Source organism: Eulemur rufifrons, chromosome 3 (assembly GCF_041146395.1).
Source record: "Eulemur rufifrons isolate Redbay chromosome 3, OSU_ERuf_1, whole genome shotgun sequence".
Taxonomy (NCBI): domain Eukaryota; kingdom Metazoa; phylum Chordata; class Mammalia; order Primates; family Lemuridae; genus Eulemur; species Eulemur rufifrons.
Window position 1 is genome coordinate 21704500 of NC_090985.1, and position 18646 is coordinate 21723145.

Below are 18646 nucleotides of genomic sequence, written 5' to 3' on the forward strand. Positions count from 1 at the left end.
TTCCACACCACACGTGTGAACTGCATAGGTCCACTCATAGTTGGATTTTTTCCAATAAAAATTACCCCAAGTGTGCCTGCCTTCCCTGCCTCCCCTTCCACCTCCAGAATCTTCTGCCTCTGCCATGTCTGAGACAGAAAACCAATCCCTTCTCTTCCCCCTCCTCCTCAGCCTACTCAAAGTGAAGACAATGAGGATAAAGACCTTTATGATGCTCCATTTCCACTTAGTGAATGGTAAATGGATTTTCTCTTCCTCACAATTTTCTTAATATTTTCTTTCCTCTAGCTTACTTTATTATAAGAATATAGTCTATAACACATATAACGTACAAAATATGTGTTAATCAGCTGTTTATGTTATCGATAAGGCTCCCAAGGTCAACAGTGGGCCAACAGGTAGTTAAGTTTTGGAGGAGTCAAAAGTTACACCCAGATTTTCAACTGTGCAGGGGGTTGGCACCAATACATTTTCTTTCTCCAAGAAACTGTCCGGCATATTATTTAACTTTAAATAGTCTTTCATGATTGCTTATCTTTTTTTTTTCTTACTAATGTGTTCCACTGTGGTCTTTCTCAAAGAAATCATTCAGTTGAGCTTTTTACCTTCACCTCTACTATAAAGGAAGCTGCAAAATTCAGTCTAGTCTCAGTTCCACCGTGGTGGTCAGATCTAACCCTGGGAGGTTAGAGCAGGCAGGTCACCCTATGAGGAAGGGGCCTGCCTCAACCTTCGGAGGTTCCAAGTCCAAAGAACCACAAGCACTTCAAAGAACTACAGTTGGAGTTCCTCTAGTGTGTGGAAATCACACAGTGCTGATCCAGCTTACACCTCAACCCACCGTGTGTCTCCATTAGGCAAAAGGGTCTCAGTCTTGGCCAAGAGTGTGGCCCTTGAGGAGCAATAGCGGAGCAAAAGGACAGAGAGAGAAGCTCTCAAGACTTTTAAAGGATGACAACTGTGGATGTGAGACTAGGGAAAAAACCCATTACTCTCTTCTTCCCTGGTGGAATCTTAACATTTTTTAAGAATCTGCTCAAATGCCATCTTCTTTACCTAAGAGAACATCACTGAACACTCCAGCCAACTGAACTTGGTCCCTGAGCATCCCCCCCGCCCCAGGCAGGGGGCAGGAAGAAGGGGCAGTGCCCTCCCCAGCCCGAGACCCTCCCTGCCCACTCCTCTGTGGCCATGGCTGCCTTTGGGCCACCTGTCCTCATGCCCAGCCCAGGGAGGGCCTCTCAGAGATGTCCAAGCGAGCTTTGCCAGCTCTCTTTGAATGAATGCTTTGAAAGTTCTTGCAACGACAGTCAAACATTCCTCGTGAGATAATAGTTTTAAAGGAAGTTGTCATTCACCAAATATTTTTAAAGGAAAAATATATGTATTGGTGACAACTGGGACTGTGAAATGACTTTCTTATGAATTTTGCAGCTGTCTTTATAGTGGAGGTGAAGGTAAAAGGCTCAACTGAATGATTTCTTTGAGAAAGACCACAGTGGAACATATTAGTAAGAAAAAAAAAGATAAGCAACCATGAAATACTATTTAAAGTTAAATTTGTCATATTTACTTTTCAAATGTGCCATATATATCAGCAACAGAGAGAACACAGCCCGATTTACCCTTTGTTCCCATGCTGTACCTCACAGTAAACAAGGTCTTTAATTTTGCAGTATGAAAATAGCATTGCCATAAATCGTCCCTGTTTATTATTTTCCAGATCCAGGGCTTGTTCTCATTACTGCATTTGCTTTTTCTCAAGGTGTCATCATGGTTTCAGTGTCCTGCAGGGTATCTGGGGTTAAGCAGCTAGTCACAAATTAATGGTTACATGAGCAACAAAGGATCATCTCAACACGGCTGACAGAAGCTCTCACTGGAACATTCTCCAGTTTACTCCTTGTTTCCCATGCAGGTGTGAAAACAGTTTATATGAATAACTACTGATTCCCAACTCAGGCATTTTTACCCTGCTATTTTTCCCCCACTGGGTGGCCGACCTGGATCTATGCTATCTTTATGCCAATATACCAATTTTATGCCAAATGCTGTATATTCTTTGGGGGAACCTGGAGAAGTTAGGGTTTGAGCTTAGGATTAGAGGGTGGGGAGGATTCACAAGTGTTAACATTGGAGCAGGTTTTCCTGGGCTTTGAGGGAAGGCCAGGGGTAACTCGGAGGATGTGATGCCTTCACTGAGTGGCCACGAGAAGCAGGTGGGGTGTGCGGAGAGGCCAGACACAGGCAACAGGGTCCTAATGGGAGAGGGGGCATGCGGTGGGGAGAGGAGACGGGATGGCTAAGTGAGAGTGTCCCTCACGTGCTCCCAGAGGCCTGAGCCCTGCAACAGCTTCCTGCAGGATGGGACAGACTACACTCTGAGTCAGAGCATTCCCTGCATTCACAGATGGGGTGGTAGGAGGCAGTGATGGAGCCACTGCCTGGAACAGCCCAACTGAGTGTGGGATGGTGCAGGCCCTGCAAGATGTCCCATGGAGAAGAGCCTCAGAGACAGGATCCAGGAGGAGGCAGACGTCTGGGACGGGGGTGGGGGATGAGGCCTGACCAAAGGTGTGCACTCCCCAAAGCTTCCAGACGGTTTACGGCATGGCAGAGGAATGGAGGACATGCATCTCACTCTTATTCCCTCTAAGGAATGAATTTTCTTTTAAAATCAAAGAAAAAAAATCAAATGGGAGTATCAAACCTTAATTTAAGAAATACATCTGCTGCATCAAAAATTTGCTATAAGCTTTTAAGAATAAACACAGGGCAAATTTATTTTATACAAGAATGGTATTTTTGTTTTTTTGGTAAAGTGTATCTTCAAGAAATACATAATTAAATTTCTGCTTTAAATACTTCATTTTAATTCATTTTCCTTTTCTTCTTAGGAAAATCTCAAGCTCACTCTTAGTTCTATCCACGCACCATGTGCCTGAGAACAGTGCTTATCACCACAGACAGGCGGGAGGGCGGGAAAATATCTGTATTACTGCATTTAATTTTCGGTCTCCAGCAACATATTGTAGTTGGAGCATGGGACTTGTTAATAAAATCCTGGAACAGATGACCAGTGAGAAAGAGATCAGAGATGCTCAGTCCTCTTTCCCATGGCCTTTAGTCTCAGTTCCGCCATGGTGGTCAGATCTAACCCTGGGAGGTTAGAGCGGGCGGGTCACCCCATGAGGAAGGGGTCTACCTCAGCCTCTGGAGGTTCCAAGTCCAAAGAACCGTAAGCACTTCGGACAACTACAGCTGGAGAACTACAAGCACTTCAGGCTGATCTGGGGCACGAATAGTAAATTACCTGAACACAAAAAATTCATTACAAGAAATTTTTCTTCCCTGAAAAAAATGACAGAATATTTATTTTGGAGCCTAGTCTTAAAAGTCAGGGTCATCAACTATCGAGGAAGGTTTGCTGAGAATTTCCCTTGCCACTTGCCAATAACTCCCAATGATCCACCACAGTGCTGGGAGGTGGGGGTAGGGGGGCGGGTTTAGAACCAGAGCAGGAAAACCATTCTTAAGTGCCTCATCTCCCCCAAACCTTCTAATAAGATCTGTTGTCAGAAAGCTCAAGGGCCTGGTTCAGAATCCCCTAACTTTCCCTGTCCCTGGTCACCAGACGGTGCAGCTGCTACAGGAACTGTGGGGTGACCGGGCAGAGCCCCAGGAGGACAGGTCAGGGGAGGCCCACACTACCAACACCACCACTAGAGCTGGAGGCGCCTGCACTTCTCGGTATTCGCTGCTGTCGGTAGCAGTTCAAGCACAGTCCAATACTCCTGCCTACGTATTTTATGGTTCCATTAAATCTGAGCATGTTCTAGGAAATGGGCCTCTATGTATTTCATTATTTGTTTTCAAAGTGTAGCAATGCCAACAGCACTCTGGGTACACGGACTGTTTTGCAAATGTTGAAAATACACATTTATGGAAAGCTGGTCAAAGAAAAGAGTCACCAAACCAAACTCAGATTATCCATTGAACAGGGCTTTACCTCATACCTGCCTACAAAGGGCACAAGACCAACAAGGGGGGTTTGTGCCACAGTCTGAAAACTGAGCCAACACAGCCCTGGGCAGGACGGGGAGGCCAGGGCTGCCCAGGTTCGGAGTAAAAGCCTTCCACAGAAATATTAACTCCTGGGAGGCCAAATGCCCAGCCAAGGGGTGGTTAGTGACTCATCCTCTGAGCCAGGAAGGTGAGGTGACGGGAAGACCCGAACACGTAAATTACGTCTGAAAGCTAGGTGCGGGGCATCCGACGTCATCCCCTCCAACCACAGCCTTACAGAAGCAGATAAAGGAGAGACGATCTGATCTGAGAGTCCATCTGAGAGTGGGCAGAAGTCTTCCCTCTTCTCGCTACATAACTAAGCTGTGTGTTTAATGAGTGGGAGGTATCACATTGCACGGCAGGGGTCTCAGACAACCTTAAGGGCATCTTGGCAGGAATTTCACTTCATTGGATTAATTTAAACCTGTGAACACCCTTAAGCTCCCAGACAAAAGGATCCAGGGGAAATAGGTCCTGGATGGTTCAGTGTGGGTGGGACACAAAAGGTGGGGAAAAGTCAGCATCAGGGCACCCTGCCCAGGCCCAGGGGAAGCTGCAGGATGTCCCAGGCAGAAGCAGACAGTCCCGGCTTCTGCTGGCTCTTCACAGAGAAGGGAGTTGGGGCAAGTGGAGGGCGAAGGCCAGAGGCACATTTTGCTTCCAGGCCAGTTCTCGGCCACCAAGAGGGAAGAGAGAGATAAGCTGAGCAGCGTGGGGCATGCTAGAAGCCCGCCTCGTGGACATGCACACCTGTGCGTCTCTCTGGGCTTTCCAGGGATGGGCCAGCTCAACACAGCTTCTGCTGGAGAGAGTGTACACGTCTGTCTTTGTTATTTTCTAAGTGTTTGTGGCAAGACCAACGCATAGGTGGGAAGTGATCGGAAAGTTTACAAGAAAGGAAATGAAAGAGCACTCTTAAGATTATGGGGGGAAACGCTGGGAGCCCAAGACACCACAGGGGTCAGGAGGCACAGGGTTTGTTTATCTGACACCCACCCGGGGAACAAGCTGTGACTCAGCCTGGCCTCCCCACACTTCCTCCATCCAGTTAGACTTGGGCCTGTCCTCACCAGCCACTGTGTGTCCACCCACGCCCGGCTGCACCCGGCCTGCTCTCCTCTCTGCAAGGACAGGCACAGCTCAGACCTGCCCTGATGGTGGAGGAAACTATGGCATGCGGCCAGAAGCAGCCGGCAGGCAGAGCTTAGCATCAGGCAAGGACTGTCCAGATTCTCTCTCAGCACAAGCTCCCTGACTGTCCCCACACGGCTCCTCTAAAACACAATGAGACAGATGAACGTTTACAAGAACACAGATGACAGCTGTGGTTTCCGCTGGGCACTCTAAGAAACAGAAACCTAGGAGTTAAAACCAAAATGACCTCTAGTTTTGGTTTAGGTTTTTTTTTTTTTTAAACAGTTTCCTTAGATTCTGAATATTCTCTGGTGAAGACCATGGTATCAATCACACTTAAAAGTAACAAGTCAGGAAACAGGAACCTCACTTAGATTTTCACCCTGTTAAACAACACTTTTGTATAATAGTTTGGGTATCATGCCCTGTACTGAGTACAAAGCTCTGTTTGTTTCTGCTTTGTAATGTAGAGTGCTATGTTCCATGGTCACTACACAATCACTTTGAGGAAACATTACTATAAAAATAAATAAGTTTCTTTTTTCATTCAAAGGGAGGGAAAATAACAAGGACGCCCTGAGCACACCCACAAACCTTTTCCAAGAACACTTGCATTTGTTCCTGAGCTGGTAAGAATGCTTTTCTGATGATATCAAAGGCCTCTAATTTATCTGTGATCAACCTGACTAAAACATAGAGGAAAAAATACTCATTTTGTTCCACTTTAAATTAAAACAAGCCTTTTTTTGTTTGTTTGTTACCGGGCTGCCTTTGTTTTTCTTTGAATGCAGGGGAATACACTATTCAGAAACATTGTTCTAATTTAATCAGGTCCCATTCATTTATTTTTGTTGTTGCTGTGGTTGCCTTAGGGGTCTTCTTCATAAATTCTTTGCTTAGGCCAATGTCTGTAAGAGTCTTTCCTACATTTTCTTCTAGAATTCTAATCGTTTCACACCTAAGGTTTCAGTCTGTTATCCACCGTGATTTGATTTTTGTGAGAGGTGAAAGCTGTGGGTCCTGTTTCAGTCTTCTACATGTGGCTAACCAATTTTCCCAGCCCCATTTATTGAATAGGGATTCTTGTCCCCAGAGTATGTTTTTGTCTGCTTTGTCAAAGATTAGATGTCTATATAAGGATGGTTTTATATTTGGATTTTCTGTTGTGTTCCACTGGTCTGTGTCCCTGCACTTGTGCCAATACCAGGCAGTTTTAAGAACCACAGCCTTGTAGTATAGTTTGAAGTCTGGCAAATTAATACCTCCCATTTTGTTTTTATTGCTTAAAATTGCTTTTGCTATATGGGGTCTTCTCTGATTCCATACAAAGTGTATAATTATTTTCTCTACGTTTGTGAAGAATGATGTTGGTAATTTAATAGGGATTGCATTGAATCTGTAGATCACTTTGGGTAGTATAGACATTTTAACAATGTTGATTCTTCCGATCCACGAGCATGGTATGGTTTTCCACCTATTTACATGTTCTGCAATTTCCTTCCTCAGTGTTTCATAGTTCTCCCTATAGAGGTCCTTTACCTCTTTAGTTAAATATATTCCTAGATATTTTATTTTCTTTGTTGCTATTTTGAAGGGTATTGAGTCTTTAATTTGGTTCTCCGATTGACTGTTATTGGCATATATGAATGCCTATGATTAAATTAAAAAGCTTCTGCACAGCCAAAGAAACAGTCACGAGAATAAACAGACCACCAACAGAATGGGAAAAAATTTTCACATACTACACATCAGATAAAGGACTGATAACAAGAATCTATTTAGAACTCAGGAAAATCATCAAGAAAAAAATCAAACAACCCTATCAAAAAGTGGGCAAACGACATGAATAGAAATTTTTCAAAAGAAGATATAAGAATGGCTAACAAACATATGAAAAAATGCTCAACATCCCTAATCATCAGAGAAATGCAAATCAAAACCACAATGAGATATCATTTAACTCCAGTGAGAATGGCCTTTATCAAAAAGTCCCAAAACACCACATGTTGGCCTGGATGCGGAGAGACAGGAACACTCATTACACTGCTGATGGGACTGCAAACTAGTGCAACCCCTGTGGAGCATTATGGAGATACCTTAAACAGATTCAAATAGACCTACCATTCGATCCAGCAATCCCATTATTGGGCATCTACCCAAAGGAACAAAAGTCATTCTATGACAAAGACACCTGTACCCGAATGTTTATAGCAGCACAATTCACAATCGCAAAGATGTGGAAACAACCCAAATGCCCATCAATTCATGAATGGATTAGTAAATTGTGGTATATATATACCATAGAGTATTACTCAGCTATAAGAAATAACGGTGATACGACATCTCTTTGGTTCTCCTGGAGAGAGTTGGAACCCATTCTATTAAGTGAAGTATCCCAAGAATGGAAAAACAAGCATCACATGTACTCACCAGAAAATTGGTTTCCCTGATCATCACCTAAATGCATATTTGGGAATGATACCAATTGGGTATCAGACAGAGATGAGGGGTGGAGGGAGGGGATGGGTGTATACCTACATGATGAGTGTGTTGCGAACCGTCTGGGGAATGGTCACACTTGAAGGTGCTGACTCGGGGAGAGGGGTGGGAGGAGGGGATGGGTGTATATCTACATGATGAGTGCAATGTGCACTGTCTGGGGAATGGGCACGCTTGGAGCTCTAACTCGGGGGGATAGGCGGTACATGGGCAACGTATGTAACCTGAACTTTTGTACCCCTATAATAAGCTGAAATAAAAAAAAAAAAAAAAGAAAAGAAACATTGTTCTATTATTCTCTCTTGAGTGTGGAAGGGCAGCCAAACACACTATTAATCTCTGAGTTGGATTTTTGGAAAAGACAAGTGTAATTTCATTTTCAAAAATGACTGCAAACTTCTACATCTGATCAAGATGGAAAAAAAGTTCAGGATTTACCCGGCTACACCAAATCAGTAAGAAATGCATTTTTAAAAATAGTTTTCAGACATCGGACACAGGAATTGAAGGACAATGCTCCTGTCTGGAGAAAGTCTCCAAGCTGCAGCACAGAACAGGAGCCAGGCAGAGACTGCAGACTCCCAAAGTGGAAAGGACAGAGCTGAGCCCCAGCAGGAGAGCTCTGGATGTCTGCTGAGGGTCCCCCTTGCGTTTCTGGCTGAGTCTGCATGCATGTGAGGAAACTCCTCATGGCCAGGGACAGAATCAGCTGCAAAAAGCAAAGGAAAGGCTCCCTGAAGCTCACTGCGGTCCAGGAATAGCCCTTGCTGTCACCAGATATGGATACGGCAGGCCAGCTGCATGTGTTATTTACAAATATATATCATATGATAGTAACTTATGTCAGACTTCCGAAAATACAACAAATGATAAATAATGATCTATGTTTGTTTCAGAATTACATTAAAATCTTAGTCTGGATGTGTAACTTTGGGACAGTGTGTGGATTTTATTTATCCGACCTATGCTTTGTCCTCCTCTCCCTGCAGACTTAACAACCAGAGTGCCAAGCAGGTCACAGGTCCTGACACACCTTTGCTTATCTCACAATAAGATTATATGAGGCAGGTCACATTCCCAATTTACAGAGGAACACAAGGCTTACAATGTCATGCCCAAATTGACACAACCAGCATCTAAGTAGAGTTGGAACCGAAAGCCTTCTCACTCCAAGGACAAACCAAGTCACAAACTCTCTTTCTCACACACACAGAACCTATAGTTTGGAAAATAATGTCATTAGAGAAAATTACCTTATAGATAACTAATTCTCCTCACCTTTTATACCTTATACAAAGCAGTATATTGTCACTTCACAGCTGAATAAATGTTATCTGTGGTAATTCAAAGTTTTAGCCAAATTGAATTGCTAGTTCTAACCTAAAATAAAAACAGATTCCTATGTAATGTTTTTGTTACATTAGGCTTTCCATCTAAGATTGTAAGTTCCACTTTCATTAAGTTATGAATTAGCTAACCTACATAAGAACTCTGGATGCTTCTGCAATGTGCAAACTTTCAGAAGTTAACCAACTATTTAAAGAAGCAACTCTTTTATTTATTTATATATATATATATATATATATACACACACACACACACACACACACACACACACAGACTTTTAAGTTCAGAAATCCTAAGAGTGAAAGAGAAATTGGGTTTGAGTTTAGAAAAGCATATAATGTTTTTAAATTAATGGAGGGCTTAATATTTTTAAAAATCTGGTTTCAATGGTGTGCATTAGCAACAGAAGAAAACCCTTCTGCATCTCTATTACACATTAATAACTATTAATAATAACAGTAACAGACAATTGTACAGCTCTTATATTAACAGTTTATGAGGGATATTCACACATAACCTATTCAATTCACATGAGTAGTATCATACCCATTTACTAGAGTACAAAACAGGCCAGAAAAATAAAGTCACCTGCCCAAGTTCACACAACTAGTGGCTGAAAACTTGAGGACTTCTTCCCCAGGTGCCCTTCTGTGGGGTTAGTGCCCTTACACAGCATTCCTCCTGCTTTGGGGTCAGAAGTCCACTATATTGTATCTCAAATGATAAAACTTCAGCTGCTGGACCAAATTGTTTCCAAGTACAAGTTATCCAAGGAAGTTACTATACAATTTATTCTGAGCATAGAATATATTACTTGAATTAATTCAGCTGTTGTTGATCTTTTTGTTCTGTAAGGCAAGCAAAAAAATTCCATAGGCAACATTGCTCACAACCAAAACGTTCTAATGAATTCATTCTTGACATTAGAGCTTTAAAAATAATCATGTAGTAATAAGCAAACTCTAAGTTAACACATTTTCCAATTCATTACTATACCAAAAAAAAAAAAAAAAACCACACCTAATTTAAAATAGCTCCTTATTTTCCTATGTATGAAATGTTGCCAAATTTTTTCTGCTAAGGAGCCAAAGAGTAAATATATTACGCTTTGTGGGGCATAAGATCTCTTTTGTACCGAGGTAACTCTGCTACTGTAGCATGGCAGCTGCACAGACAATGCATAAATGTATGAGAGTATGGCTGTATCCCAATAAAATTTTATTTACAAAAACAGGGGCTGTAGTTTGCTGACACCCACCAGTTACCCAAAATTTGCTGCAAGGCAAACTTACTTGTGAACGAACATGAAATTTATAGATAACACTTCCTACTTCCAAAGACAAAAAGTTATTTCACTAAACATAGTAGCTGAAAAAAATTTTCTCAACTAATTCTCACATTTTTTACATTTCAACAAAACTTTTTTTTTTTTTTTGGTTTACACGTTTAATATGCTATGTTTAGGAAGTCAACGAAAATGTCGAAGTAAAGGGCCTCCAAAAGTTCTCTCCTTCATAAAAGCAGTGAGAACACTGGCAAAAAATTGTCAAGATCAACTTTCTCAAATTTCTGAAAATTAATCAAAGGCTAGCAACAATTCAGGCGGATTTATTCCAAACAACAACAACAAAAAAAAAAAAAAAATGGGGGAAACTCAGTAAGAACAGAGACCTGTGCAGCATTTTAAACTTTCCCTATTTCCTATTCCCCTCACTCCAGCTTCACCACCAGTGACTGGAGGACACAATATGAGGCTGGAGCTCCTTCACAGACGAATTCCAGAGCTCTCTCATTCTGTGACTGGTCTGTGTGTTCCCTGGAAGATCACAGTCACAAGTCTGTATTTATTTGCCTGCCCTGGAGCTCGCCCAGTGCAAAAAGCCTTTTTGTGAGTGTTTGTCAAATTAGAGGCAGTTGTTCAGGATGTCTGAGACAGTATGTAAGGGGGGAGGCGGTGGGGCAAACAATAGGCTGACCAAAATCTATAAAAGAACACCTGAGGAATGAGCCATTAACAAAAGGCTTTGAAACTCCAACATATTCCTGGCAATCTATAAGGCCACACACATGTGTGGGAATGTGTACATGCTCAGAGCTCTGCACATACTCAGAGGAGACCTGAGAAGGCCTTAAGCCCCCATCTTTGGCTGACCAGGAGTTTCTGTACAAGCAGGCAGTGAGGACTAAGAGAGGTAAACTGTCTCACTGAAAATTGAAGGTGTGACCAACATGTGCACAGAGCCCATCTGCAAAGACTAGGAGACTGTGTCCAATCATTATCCTGCAACTAAGTTAATCAAGCACAGTCTTCAGTGACTATTACAAGACAAAGAAGACAGAATTTAGAGAACTGGTTCATAAAAATCAATGAACAAATAATAATAGCAAACAACAGCAACAAAAACAAACCCTTGGGAAGAAGGAGAATCGGATTTCCAAAGTTTCTACGTTGTTTTATTTTAGATGTCATTTTCAACAACAAAAAATATGAGACATGCAAATATACAAAAAAGTATAGCCTACACACAGGAAAGATTTTCCCTAAGCAAGCTCAGATGTTGGATTTACTATACAATACAAATATGTTCAAAGAACTAACGAAAAGTATGATAATAATGTCTCTTCAAATAGGAAATATCAGTAAAGAGACAGAAATTGAAAAAAAGAACCAAATAGAAATTCTGGAGTTGAACAGTACAATAACTGAAATGAAAAAAAATTGAGTGGATCAATAGCAGATTTCTGAATAGACAGAAAAAAGAATCAGCAAACTTGGAAATAGGTTAATTGCGATTGTTCAGCATGAGGACCAGAAAGAAAAACAAATGAAGAAATATCAACACAGTCTCGGAGACCTGTTGTACACCGTCAAGTATGTATGAATTGTGGGAGTTCCAGAAGGAAAGGAGAGAGAGAAGAGGAAGAAAGTACATTTGAAAAATTGGTGGCGGAAACTTCCCCAATTTGATGAAAATCATTAATCTACACATCTAAGAAGCTAAATAAACAATTCCAAGTAAGATAAACTCAAAGAAATCTAAACTTATGTATATCATAATCAAACTGTCAAAAACCCAATACCCTACTTTCAGTAATGAATACAGAGAATCTTGGAAAAAGCAAAAGAGAAGTGACAGGTCCTGTACAATGGATCTTCAATAAGTTTAGCAGCTGACTTCTGATCAGAAACCACAGAGGACAAAAGGGAGTCAGGTGACATCTTTAAAGTTCTGAAAGACTGTCAGCCACTAATTGTATATCCAGCAAAAACTATTAAAAAATTAAGGTGAAAATGACATTTCCAGAGAAACAAAAACAGAAAAATTCACCACTAGCAGGTCTCTCCTACAAGAAACAATAGAGTACTTCAGACTGAAATGAAAGCACACTAGACAGTAACTAAAATACAATTGAAGAAATAGAATATGAGTAAAAGAATATACTAAGCAAATATAAAGCATAAATGCAGTTTTTTCTCATAACTCATTTTTCCCTTGATTTAAAAGACAACTGCATAAAGCAATACTTACAAATCCATGTTGATGAGCATATAAGGTATAAAGATGTAATTTGTATGACAAGAACAGCACAACAGGAGGAGGCAAATGGAGCTATATAGGAGCAATGTTTCTCATAGCACTTTAATTAAGGTGGTATTAATCTGAACTAAATTGCTTTAAATCAAGATGTCAATTAAAATCCCCCAGGCAATCACTAAGAAAATAAGTCAAAAAAATAACAATAACAAAAGAAATGAAAGGAGATAAAAATGGCACACTAGAAAATATCTATTTAACAAAAAAGAAGTGGAGGAATAGAAGAACAAAAAATATGTAAGACAGTGAAAGCAGACAGTGATATGGCAGCCTTAAACCCTACCAGTTCAGTAAGTACATTAACTGTAAATGAATCAAACAGTATAATTAAAAGGCAGAGGCTGATGGAATGGATTTTTAAAAAATATAATCCATTTAGACACACTTTAGATTCAGAAACACAAACAGGTTGAAAGTAAAGGCTTGGAAAAAGCTATAACATGCAAAATGTAGCCAAAAGAGAGCAGATTGGCTATATTATTATTAGAAAAAATATTCTTTACAACAAAAAATGGTACTAGAGATAAGGAAGGATATTTTATAATTAGAAAATGGTCAATCCATTAGAAAGTTATAATAATTATAAGCATAAATGCATCTAACAACAGATTCCAAAAATGCATTAACTAGAAGCTGACAGAATTGAAGGATGAAATAGACAACTTAACAATAAGAGCTGAAGACTCCAATACCCCACTTTCAATAATGAATAGAACTAGCAGAAAATCAACAAGAATATAGAAGGCTTAGGTATAGTTCATTTATAATATTGTTCAAGTCTTCTATAGTTGTCTTTTAGGTCTAGTTCATTTATAATATTCTTCAACAGACAATTACAGAATACTCTGCCCAACAACAGGAGAATACACTTTCTTCCCAAGTGCTTGTAGAACATTCTGCAGTATAGGTCATACGCTAAGCCACAAAACAAGCCTCAATAAGTTTAAGGAATTGATATCCTCTCAAGTAGCTTCTTAGAATGAACTTAGAAATGAAATCAATAACAGAAACAAATTTGGGAAATATATAAATAAGTGGACATTAAGTGATGTACCCTTAACCAGTATCAGAGAGGAAATCACAAGGTAAATTAGAAAATACAACAAAAATGCAACACACCAAAACTTACAGGATGCAGCTAAAGCAGTACTTAGAGGGAAATTTAACATCCTATATTTAATATTATTTATATTGTTTTATCTAATCATAAGAATTTCCATATAATTTAATATTAAATTTAATAAATACCTAACATTCCAGCAAATGATGTCCCATAATATGTATTATGCTGATTTGTTAGCACTTGTGTTGTGTTCTATTTTCCCAGGATAGATTTACGGGAATGGAATTCTTCACTCAAAAAGATAGATATTTCTATGGCTAGTGATATCTGGTAACCTTATTTATAAAGCTCTGCTCAACATCATACATACTGTTTGCTGGAGATGTGTGGGAGAAAGTGTGGGGTAACAGACATCACAATTCCAACCAACTTGCAAGAACAAACATGGTAAGGTGGAGGAAGTAGAAGCCAATTTTATTCCTTCCTTTTCCATTTTTCTTGTAATAACAAAAGTGTATCAAAAAATGTGGTGGTGGCCGGGCGCGGTGGCTCACGCCTGTAATCCTAGCACTCTGGGAGGCCGAGGTGGGCGGATCGTTTGAGCTCAGGAGTTCGAGACCAGCCTGAGCAAGAGCGAGACCCCATCTCTACTAAAAATAGAAAGAAATTATATGGACAGCTAAAAATATATATAGAAAAAATTAGCCGGGCATGGTGGTGCATGCCTGTAGTCCCAGCTACTCGGGAGGCTGAGACAGGAGGATCGCTTGAGCTCAGGAGTTTGAGGTTGCTGTGAGCTAGGCTGACTCCACGGCACTCACTCTAGCCTGGGCAACAGAGTGAGACTCTGTCTCAAAAAAAAAAAAAAAAAAATGTGGTGGTAATATCAGTTCCATTTTAAGAGGAGTTGTTCTAATGGGGCATCCAGTAAAAAAAAATTCCTAAACATAGGAATAAATGAATATTGAGTGTGCTGAAATTGTTTGTTTGTTTGTTTGTTTTGAGACAAGAGTCTCTCTGTGTTGCCCAGGCTAGAGTGCCGTGACGTCAGCCTAGCTCACAGCAACTTCAAACTCCTGGGCTCAAGTGATCCTTCTGCCTCAGCCTCCCAAGTAGCTGAGACTACAGGCACATGCCACCACGCCCAGCTAATTTTTTCTATTTTTGGTCGCCTAGATGATTTTTCTGATTTTAGTAGAGATAGGGTCTTGATCTTGCTCAGGCTGGTCTCGAACTCCTGACCTCAAGTGATCCTCCCACCTCGGCCTCCCAGAGTGCTAGGATTACAGGCATGAGCTACCACGCCTGGCCAACATTGTTCTTTCAAAAAAAAAAATTTCTTCAGCATCTTTTAGGAAGCAGGTGTTGCTCTACTCTAGGAACCAGGCATGCAGCCACACACACACAAAGTTCTTGCTCCCCTGAGTTTACACTCTAATGGGGAAGAAGGGAGGGCTGGAAAACAGCTAAATGCACAAATCCGTAAAAGGGTCAGATTGTGGGTAAGTGCTGTAAAGACAAATAGAACACAGTAAGGACAGAGATAAGGTATTCAGGGAAGGTCTGCCTGAGGACGTAACATTGGGACAGATGGACGAGTGAGGTGGGAGCCAGAAAAGAGCTGGAGGACGTTCCCAAAAGAGCAGCAGCTCAGGGTTTGGGGTGCCTTGGAGTATTGGTGGCAGAGCCAGGTGAAGGTGTGGTGGGCTGGGTGGTGGGGAGCGAAGATTCGGAGAGGGAGGTGGCTGGTGGCCAGGTACAGGGTCCTGGGGCCAAGCAAAGGGCTTTGGGTCTCACTCCTCCAGGGAAGATAGGGCGGGGGGTGGGGGGGGGTAGTCTTCCAAAGCAGCATGCCCTAGTTTGCTGAGAGGATACTCAGGTGTGTGCTGGAGGCTGGGGTGGAGGCAGGAGCTGCCTAGAATAAAGGCACGGAGGCCAGCTAGGAGGCCTTGGTCACTGTCAGGAAAGACAGTGAGAAATGGGGTGCAGCTAGGTTCCAAGGGCAAAGCCAACAGGGACTGCAGGTGGATCTAGGAAGAGAACGTGGCACAGGGCCACAGGGGGTTAAATGAAGGGAAGAGACAGAGGCCATGTAGCCTGGACCCTCCAGAACAGACTCACTCTGGCCTCAGGGTGGGTCTCCACAAGCCAGGCCTCTGCTCTCCTACAGGGTGCTCTGCAGAGTTGCCTTGGGAAGTCGCTGGAGTGAAACCAACCCCTTAGCATGCCCTGACACTTGAGGCCAGCCTCTCTAAAACGTACCACAGTCCTGCTCGAGGGAGTGACAAAGGGCAAAAATCTCACCATACTATCCCTGTGGTACATCATTTCTCAAGTGAGAAATGGACTTAGGCTTAATTATATGTGTTCCTTCCTTTCCAAAGAAACCCACGCTACCGGTTCAAGGAGCTAGAGGTTCCGGAACAGGCTCCTGGGAAGAGACTCGACACTCTCATTTCTGACATTACCCCTAACAAACCTGTTCTACATAATGCCTGCCTCCCTTCTTCTTTGACTGCGATTCTGGGGTCTTTGGTCCCAAACTCTCAGATTATAACTTGTTTTCCTCCACCTGCGTTGTCCCGTGAAGGCATGACACTTTAGGATTGTCTGTCTCTCTTCATTTTTGCTCTTAGACTCTTTTTAAAATAGCTAGTGTGAACTAAAATAAAATTTTGAGGCTCACCCCCCCCCACCAGCTGACTGAATGAACCCCCTCATGGCCAAAGGAATATCCTAAAACTAAATTGCCTGCCAGGAGGAAGGAGGTCAGATATGCCTCATCATGCCCCGCTCCCTTCTTGGGGACATCCTTTGTAACCCATTAACAGGCCTAAGGGTATGCAGGGCAAACCAGCAGGTCCTCAATTTACACAACAAGTATATGTCCCCTGGCTTATCTCTGATAAACAGCTCCTTATGTTGAAACATTCCAAGCCTTTAGACAAAGCTTCCTGTCTTTAACCAATTACAAGCCAAAGAATCTTCAAACCTACTTATAACCTGTAAGCAGCGTCCCCCCTTCGCTTCAAGATGGCCCACCTTTTCCAGCCAAACCAATGTGTGCCTCCCACATATTGATTTATGACTTTACCTGTAACCCCTGTCTCCCTGAAATGTATAAAACCAAACTATAACCCAGCCACACCGAGTCCACTTGCTCAAAGCTTCTTGGGCGTGGCTCCGGGTCATGGCCCTCAAATTTGGCTCAGAGTAAATCTCTTTCAAATTATTTTACAGAGTTTGGCTTTTTTTCCATTGACACTAGTTATAGTAAACATGACACCTGATGAGGACTTCAGAACTTAACGTCTCCTAGGAATTGATATTTCAAATCTAAGGAGTTCAATTCCTTAGACTTTCAAAGGAAACCAGAGAAACAATTAGCTGAGCTAACCATGCTCTCGGAGGGAGACACCAATACTTCCTGTGCTTTAGAGCTTAAAGCTGTGCCAGACTTTCCTTCATCTGGCTGTGCTTCTACATTATTCAAGCCCAAAATTATATTTGGGGCAAATGACAAGTCTACAGCGAAAGGCGAACAAAACTCACCCACCCCACCTTCTCCACCACACCCTGCCAGATCCAGCAGACAGGCTGGATCCTGGGCCTGACCCAGCACCCCCGCCAGTGTCTGGCCGTCTGGAAGCGCTGCCCACGCCCTCTCCCTTCTAAGGAAGCCCAGCTCATTCCAAAGCTGTGTGTGGCTGGGGCCTAGGGAGCTCCTCCCCGTACAAGGTTCTCCACGCTGCAATTACACAGTGTTGGGCAATTACTGTAACTACAATGGGTTCTGCATGTTTATGCTTCCTCAAAAAAATGCGGGATATATCCACATAGACAGTTAATCTCCCTGATAACATTTTCCTGGGGAATGCTGTGCATGGGGAATTCCTAATAGGGGGTGGGGAACCACATCTGGGCATTCTCTAAAAATGTTCTGTGTGGAGAGAGATGTGAAAAAAACCTTTCGTGGAGTTTAAATGACTGATGCTGACTTTGCAATATCCTCAAAATACTTGGCAATCAATGGTAGTCTTCACAGAATTTTCTAAATACCATGTGGATTAATGTTTCTTGTTTTTCTGAGTTCCTGTCTATCCACAGACTCTCACTGAGCTCACATGACATGCCAGGCATTGTCCTAGGCGTGCAGAACCTGCACTTGCAGAGGCTCCTGTGTGTACCACCTCACTGCCTGAAGGCTGCGAGGTCTAGAAGATAGCGTCCTCGTGTGTTTCCAAAGAGCCATACAACCTTCTGCTGTGAATAGTGCGTTATTCACCAGCAACATGGAATCCTTGGAAAAACAAAAACACACCACTGCATTCTATCCCGGGTGACAGAGTGAGACTCTCAACAAAAACAAACAAGGCAACTGAACACCCCTCCTCACCACCCCCCACCCCTTACCAAACAAAAAACAAAAAGCCTCCCTACAGAGGTTTGCAACCATCAATAAGTGACTATGGCAGTTATACATACTGTCTTGAATAGTAGCCCCCACAAAATCCACGTCCACCCAGGACCTCAGAATGTGACCTTATTTGGAAATAGGTCTAGGCAGATATACTTAGTTAAGATGAGGTCACAATGGAGTATGGTGGGCCCTGATCCAATGGCTCTATAAGAAAAGAAAAGAGAGACACAGACACAGAGCGAGGACAGCCACGTGAAGACAGAGACAGAAACCGGAGCCACGTAGCTGCAGGTCAAGGGACACCAGGGACTGCTGGTCACCACAGAAGCTGGAAGAGTCAAGGAAGAATTCTTCCCTAGAGCCATCAGAGGGAGGGAAGCTTGATCTCAGACTTCCAGCCTTCAGAACTGTAAGAGAATAAATTTCTGTTGTTTTAAGCCACCCAGGATGTGGAAATTTGTTGCAGCAGCCCCAGGAAACCCACACTGCAGTGGGCGGAAACCCTGGGCACTGCTCTTT

The 18646-nt window shown here is 42.3% G+C and overlaps 1 protein-coding gene across 1 annotated transcript in view; it reads right to left on the reverse strand.

Moving 5' to 3' along the window:
- ATP10A (ATPase phospholipid transporting 10A (putative)) overlaps positions 1–18646 on the reverse strand; it is a 144477-nt gene that overhangs the window by 97558 nt on the left and 28273 nt on the right. The gene's annotated exons all lie outside the window — the stretch shown is intronic.